Source organism: Falco biarmicus, chromosome 1, assembly GCF_023638135.1.
Source record: "Falco biarmicus isolate bFalBia1 chromosome 1, bFalBia1.pri, whole genome shotgun sequence".
Lineage (NCBI taxonomy): Eukaryota > Metazoa > Chordata > Aves > Falconiformes > Falconidae > Falco > Falco biarmicus.
Window position 1 is genome coordinate 3,774,308 of NC_079288.1, and position 8,096 is coordinate 3,782,403.

An 8,096-nucleotide genomic window follows, 5' to 3' on the forward strand; every position below is an offset into this window, starting at 1 on the left:
TTCAGCCCTTGCAAGCTTTCTGCAGAGCAGAAGAGGGAGTTTGGGGAAACAGTGTTGCCCGGAGCTGGTGCACACGCGGCGTCGGTGCCTCCAGGGCGAGAGGAAAGGGGTCCTCAGAGCTCCGTGCTGCCAGACCGGCATCTCCCATCACCTTGGCTGTTTAGACAGGGGCTGGGTGGGATTTCATCCCTAGCTGTGACCTCCAGGGTGGACTCAGGAGCTGGCCTCGCTGCAAGGGGAGCTCTCAGCTCCCCAGAAACACAACATTGGGATGTTTGGATGTGTCAAGGCTCCTAATGCTCTAAATGAGCATTACTGACCAATACACTCAACGCAGCCTTACAACCTCTCAGAAATATTGTACCAAATGCAAAAAGGCTATTTGCAGTCTCAATATCAGGCTATTAAGGAGAAAAAAGGAAAAAAAAAAGGAAAAAGAAAAACAAAACCAAAAAAACTAACGTTTGTAGCTCATTTCTGCTCCCCTTGCCAGCGAAGCACCCAGGCGGTGGGCGCACACATGTCGCCCTCTCCAGCTGCGGCTTAACCAAAGCACGGGCAGCACAGCAGCCCCTCATGGGGTCGGTGGCTTTTTGGGTGAGAGCTCATTAGGTGAAAGCCTCTAAACACCCCCCAGACTTGTCCCTGGGGCAAGGCAAGTCTGGCGGAGGCGTGCGTGGAAATTACTGCAGCCTGACCCGGGTATCAGTAACGGGCATCTGAGGAGCTGCAGGCGGCTGCAGGCACCTGCTGCCCTGGCCAGGATCCCTGGGGGTGGTAGAGCCCCCGGCCACCCCCCGGGCACACTCTGCACCTTCCCATGCCAGTGGTCTCACGAGCAGGACAGTCACACGGCTCCCACCGGGATGAGTGGGCAGCAGAGGGGATGCGCACAAACTGTGCGGGGGGGGGGGGGGGTGTTGACTTTTTCTAAGCAGGCATGACCAGGCTGGTGGTTCTGGGAAAAACAAAGAGTTAAAGGTTTCTGCAGGAGAGGCTGAATCTCTCTGTGCCCGCCACAGCCCGTGCACGAGAAAACACTTGCAGCACCCAGCGCTCGATAAATCACAGCAATTAGTCGTGGCAGCCTCCTCCAGCCCCAATTTCTCTTTAGAGATTTGGGTATTTGACTTAGAAATCGCAGAATATTTTTACAGCGTTGGTACATGAGCTGCAAATATAACCGTCTCCTCTGAGAACTGCTAGGGTAGCTAAAATGATGACTGCTTTAATTACCACAAGGTAATTACAATCCCACCTGCTTCGGCAAAGGCAATTCTTGCTGCTTGGCCAAAAAAAGCCCCAAGGAAGCCTGGAGAGCGATGGTAAAGCAAAGACAAAACAACGAGGGGCGCAAATCAGGAAAGCTTTTGCCATGTGTGGATGGTTTGTCCTCAAAGAGATGCTTTCCCCAGCTGCATCTGTCACTTGTCACCTTCCCAAAGTGATGGTAAACCCATAGAAGCAGGGACCTGACCAGGAGAACAGTTGGTGGCAAGTCTGGACCCATGGAGTTACTGGCAAGGGTTTCTTTTCAGGTGGGTTTTTTTTTCCTGCTTTTCCCAAAGGAGGAGAATGACATGAGGCGGGTCTCATGGGAAATGAGTCAACACTGTCTCCTTCTCAAGGGACTTGCTGCATTCGCTGCCAGGGTGACGGTGTCAGACACCAGCTGCCACTTCCAGTGTTCATTACTGGTCTCTGAGTCAGCACCCAGCGTCCTGCCTCAGGAGATGTTGTAGGACTGTCTGATGAAGGAGGAGAAAAAGAAATTCCAAAACCAATTTAAAGCACAACACCTGAGCGAGGGAGGGGGGGAACCCGCAACACAAGTGTGCTTAGGAGTGGTTTAGATCTTACTCTTGCCCAGCAAGGCTGGCAAAATTCACCCATCTCTTTCTCTGCCACGGAACCAGGGACTCCCATGCCGAGAATGAATTTCCCTCTCCTCGGAGGGCTCAGACCCCTCCCCACAGCACCAGGGCTCAGCTGGGAGCAAACATTCACGGCTCCCCGAAGGCGGCGGCACCGCGGCCGCCGGCTGACCTGGTGATGGAGATTTTATTGTCACATAAAGCATTTGGTCCCTGTGGCTGGATGCTGTGGCAGATGGAGTAAGGGCCTGACTCTGCCTCTTGGGAGCATGAGATGCACGTGCTGTAGTTACTGCTGAGTGTTTGGGTTACTGCAAATTTCCTGGTAAAACTATTTTTTAAAAGAGCTGCGCTATGGGAGGCTGCAATACATCCTGATGTTCCCTGCGTTAGTTTAATGAAGACAAATTCCCCTCCGTCGCCGCGCAGCGAGGGTGAGCCGGAGCTGCTCAGAGGGGCTCACAGCGCTCGTAGGGGCTGGCAATACCCAGGGGGGTCTGCGGCAATCCTCGTTCCTACAAAACCGCTGGTTTGACCTCCCTCGTGTTAGCTTTGCCCCGTCCCCGCCCCCGCTCCTGCGAGCTCCGGCTGTACATGTGTCCACCGGCACCCAGCTGGGCAGGGATGCCTGGGGGATCAGGACGCTCGGATGTTTGCAGCAGCGTTTCAGCTGCTGGGTTTGCCCAGTGGCGCCCGGTTTTCAGGGATCAGCCTTGCAGCAAACCTGTGCTTATTTCCTACTTGCTGCTGCCTGTGGCGCCAGGAGGCGCGGGCACCCGGGCAGCCTGCACCCACCCCAGATGTTGCCCAGGTTGCCAGCCACTGTCCGGCTCACATCTGCGCTGCTTTTCATTTAACCTTCAGGCCTTGATCCATCAGCCCTTACCTTGCTCCTCTACTCAAAGCGCTTAATACAACCCAGTGCCCCCAACAGGGAGGTTTCCTAATCCATATAAAACACTCCACAACAATGCCCATAAAACTTCATCAAAGCTTCAACGTTTTCAGAGACACCTCCAGAAACACTCTTTTCTAACAGGATTCATTTGCTTCTCCTACAAGTGTAACCATGCCCAAGACACTGATTAGGGGTGATTTCATGAAAAATTCATCAGAAGTGGTTATAAAAGCAACCAGCAATGAGCGCAAGGGCACAAGGAGGGAAAGAGCACAGGCCAGCAAAGACAGCATCCCAAAACTCCTTGGATCAGTTCCCGGTCCATTTGGGATAAGTCATTTAGCACTCCTGTGCCTGCTTGACCCTAACATCATTAAAAGATTGGTAATGAATTTCAGTGCTGTATAAATCACATGGAAAACTCCCTTAATACAAGCATTATGAGGCTTTAATAATTAATGTCATCTAAACTGTTTTCCAAAACATGACCTTTGAAATCTGATTGCTCTGGCAGGAGCCATCCCTCATCCTGCAAGCAGCCTGTTTGCCAGCCAGGCTGGGTGGCCAGCGATGGGGACCCAGACAGGTCCCATCCCAGGCACCAGGCGTGAGAGGGGTGGTGCTGCTGGTACCTCTGCTCCTTTCGCAGAGGGTTGACAGAAAACACCAGCAGTGAGAGAAAACTGACTGCAGCACCTCTGCAAGCTTGTCCCAGTGAAGCGGTGGGACGTGGGCACTCCATGCCCTTTCAAACCCCCTTCCCTCCGGTGTGGGGCTGCACGAGCCAGGCAGTGGTGCCTGCTGGCCCCGGACCACTGTGGGGCTAAGGGATGCAACCGGCCGAGTGGCTGCACCCTCAGCTTTTATTCATTTCATTTAGTCCCATATGGTTACAGAGGGTATTTTATTTCAAATAAAGGATCCAACTTCCGTTCACACGTGCGCCTTTGTTGTTCTGTGAGTCAGAGCCTCTCGGGGAGGCTGGCTGCGAAAGGCGCTGCACTTTTTTTTCAAGCTTTCGCACAGCATGTGGGTGCAGAGATAAAAATAATGTTGCACCTCTCTTTGCGCTTCCTCCTGAGCAGCAACTCCAGGCGGAGGGATGTGCAGGAGAAACAGCGAACGGAGCTTCAGCTCCAACAGCCCACAGGAGTTAATGCCTCTGATTTAGTCACGGTGCAAGCAGGAGATGAAAACCCTCCCCAGAGAGGAGAGAGCGGCTGGTGTTCTTTGGTGCCATAAGTTTTCCCTCTTTTCCTACTTTCAGTGTTGGAAAGCTAAAAAAAAATAATAATGTTGCTGCTGGAATAAGGAGCAGACATCATACGAGCGTGCACTGACTGCTGCCACGTAACAGGACCCGGCTGGAGCAGCCCATCCCAAGGTGGCATCCTGCCAGCACAGGAGCGCTGTGGCTGTGGATCCCAAACCCAGGCCGCTGATGCCAGTTTTGCCACCCGGTGCAAAACCTGTCCCGCAAACACCCTCTCATGGAAAGAGAAAATCTCCATAGTCTCTCTAGCAAGTGGCTCTCAGCATTTGGAAGCCACACGGGGATGGCAGTGGGGCAGCAGCGGGTTCCCCCAAGCGTTGTGCCGGGGCTGCTGCGCATCTCTGCCGTGCTCCGGCATCTCCCCGAGCCTCTCCCCGGCTGCGCTGCCCACAAAACGACAAAAAATAGCAAGTGCCGAGGCAGCTGGCATGGAGCATCCGTCACCTCCCACACAAGTCACAGCAGCTTCGGCACCGCGACGCCGGTTTGTTGCATCTACCTGCTCTCTCTCCTCTTTCCTCAGGCGAACGCTGCAATTTCTGGCTGGTGCAGACCTTCCCTTCCTGCGCCCAGCCCAGAACGCCTCTTTCAGCCCCAGATACAATTGAAAAATTAAAGATGCCCGTTGTCCGACACCAGACCAGAGCCACACGTGGGCTCGAGGGGTGGCTGCCCGTGGGGCGGCTCATCCCAGCCTGTTTGCTGGGCAGATTTGCTGTCTGAGTAATCAGGCATAGAGCAAATTAGAGGGGGAGGGGAGGGGAGGCAAACCTGAGGTTTGCTGTCGGTTCATGGCCCAGGTTGACAGGACCAGGCCTTTTCTTGTATGGTGTCCTGAGTGCCTTCAAGGTGGCTTCTGCTGGAAGGGAAAAGACCAGGGAAAAGGTTCCCTGTATATGTCACCTGCAGGAATTAAACACTTGCAGCTGCAAGGAGACAGGCCCTCAGCACCCCTCTGCACCACTGGCAGCCCAGGGATGCTGCTGTAAGGAATTGCTTCTGGCCTGAGCCATTCTTAAAGCTTCAGTCCCTCCTCACTAATAAGATCTGACTTTGGGTGCATCCCAAAAGCTGCCTGCTCCAGTGCCCGTGATGCTGCATGCTTCCATGGCGGGTGTGAGCGTGGTGTGACAGGCGGCTGCAGCAGCACGGGGCTTGGCAGAGCTGCTCCGGCTGGGGTGGGCTCCAGCCCCACCAGGGCTGGCACAGCTGCAGGGCGTCCTGTGATGTGCAAGATCCCACCCGGCTTCACTCACCCCACAGGTGGCTGTGTGGAGGATCCTCCCTCTAGGGGAGGGGAGAGCTCAGCAGGAGGCAGTGAAGAGTGGGGATGTCAAAGGGAAGCAACTCTGGAAGGGCCTGGGATGGCACCAGCTGGGGTTGCATCAAACAACTAACCCAAAGCAGCTGTTGCAGGATTTGGCAAAGCCCTGCCCCCAGTTTTAGAAAATGCTGAGAAGATGCAAAGTGCTAATTGTCCTGCCTGGGACAGCCACGCTGAGCCCCTGGCCTGGAGAAGGGGGTTCTGCTTCGTCTTCACCATCTTTTGCCGTCAGCGAGGAGATGGGTGTGATGGGAAGGAATTATGGATAGCTGCTAATGAGGTAGGAGAGCTTAGCTGTGCTCCTGGGTTTGGGGAGGCATCACTGGTACCCTCTGGCAGCCTGGCCTGGGCATGCCGGTGGGAAATGCTCCCGGTGCACGCACTTCACCGCCTCAGCAGAAGTTGCTGTACGAGACAAGCAGCAACAGAAAATCCATCTGAGTGTTTTAGCCTAAGTACATTTGCATAGAAGCAAGGGGGGAGGGGGAGAGACTGAAGGCCAAAATGTGTATTTCTAATTGATTATACGCATGGCTGCTGGGGGCCTCTTACACTGTAATGGTTAATTATGTCACTGGCAGTACGCGCTGCAGCCTTTATACGTGCTGTATTCAAATAATCCTGCACAGTGCCCAGGCGGCTAATACAGCAGATTGCCTGCCTGGAGAAAAATGAAGGCCTGCTTTGTTTGGGTTTTTTTTAACAATATCGAGAGAAGAAAAATGATGAACAGCCAATTACTGTATTAAAATAATGTACGCTGACAGAACATGATGAACGTCCAGGTCTAACCTGCCTCTTGTAGCTTTTTGACTTTATTGCTGATTCCCTGCTGATTAGCTCCACCCCAGGGAAGCCTCCTCCTCCCTGGGGTTGCGTGGGGCCGGGGGTCCCAGAGGGCATCGCCTTTCGACCACCTTTTTCTACTGCAGAATCCATTCTGCTGACCGCATCCCTGTTCTCTCCTTACTGTCCATCCCCCGATGGATTTGCTGCCTTTGGTTCTTGCTTGAATGCGAACGAGAGGTACTAAATACCTTTGGGGGTTGTTCCGAGAGCTCCAGCTGCAAGGAAGGGTACACTGAAAGGCGCATCCTTGCAACGCCAGCCAGTTTTTCCTTAGGGGGCTGAGAGATGAGCCCAGGAAAACATGCTGAACTCGCTATAATTTAAATATCGCTGTAATTTTGTGCAAAAGAACATGTGCAGAGGTGCAGTCCCTCAAAGACAAATAACCAGTATGCTCTGGCTGCCAGCTGGGGTCCTTCTGGGAGGCAGGTTTTCACCAGCCTGGATCTCACTGAGGCTTCGCTATATTAGACTCCACCGTGTTCTCGGTGGAGAAATGAAAACTTACACATCTGCATCAGCTTCTGTTATTTCTATAAATCAAAATAGAGCTCAACAAGCTGGAGCACATGGCTCCGCTGACTTGAAACAAGCCATCCAACAGACACCTCCTCCACATCTCATATTTCACTTTACTTTGAATTACTCCATTTAGCTTGGCTAACTGAGGGCGCCTCGGGCAGACATGCGGCACGTTTTAGCCAGAGCACTGGGAATTGGTGACCCAGTACTTATTAGAGACTGAATTTATTAGGCTTGTAATTAATAAATTGCTTCTGTTGTTCTCCTGCCGTGTCTTCCCTTGGAGCCACCCTGCTGTCCTGCACTGCTGCTGCTGCTGCTGCCCTGCTCCTGGCTGCAGGGACCCGGCTGGAGGAGTGACCATGGCACATGCAAAGCCCTTGCACAGAATAAGCTCTTGCTGCAGAAACTGCTGTGCAAGCCCGAGCTTCAGGCACTGCGGTGGTGGCGAGCAGCGGTGGTGGTGGCGGCGAGCAGCAGTGAGCAGCGATGGTGGCAGCGAGCTGCGGTGGTGGCCGTGAGCTGCCCTCGGCCCTGCTGCCTGGGCTGGCAGCTCATGAAGCAGGAGTCGCCTGCGTGCTGTGTGACCCTTTTCTTGTCCTTCCCGCTGTATCCAAGGAAGTGTCCCATTGCTGGACGCTCTGATGGAGCTGTGTCCTTATTCTTGGCTCTGCTGCTAATTTTCTATGTGTCTTGGCTGAATCACTCCGTCTGGCGGTGGTTTCCAGAGCCCAGAGCATCTGCCCCTGTGTCCCTCTCTCCTTTAGCCCTGGCTTTCTCCCTGCCCTGGTCCCAGCTCTGCCAAGCTGGCTCTCTCCAGCACTCTGGCTCGCTGCCCTCCAATCCTCCCCGGTGTCTGCTGTGTCCTTAGCTGGGGATTCGTTTGACACTGGTGGCCAGAGCCAGTTTTCCCTTCCCCAGATCTCAAAAGAGTCATGACCCAGGAGCGCAACTCCCCCGACCAGTCCCACTGCAGAGGGGGCTGTGATTTTGCAGGTGGGGGGTTCAGAGGAGCTGGGGGTGCGTGGAGGGGAGGATGCACAGAGGGGCAGTGCTGGCTCCCACCCCTGCCCTGGTGTTAAACTGGAGCCACCAGCCACAGCTGAGGGACTGGGAAGCAGGGAGAAGGGAAGGGAGGGGACCAGAGGAAAAAAGGGGGAAGCAGAGGGAAAGTGGGGGAATAAAGGGAAAGGGTGAAAGGGGAGGGAGGTATGGAGAAAGGAGGGACAGAGGGAAGTAAGGGGGGCGGGGGAGGGAGGGAGTAGGGGTGGCTGGAGAGAGAGGGAGGGAGGGAAGAGGGAGGGAAGAAGGGGAGGATGGAGAAAGGGAAGGACGGATGAAGGGAAGGAGGGATGA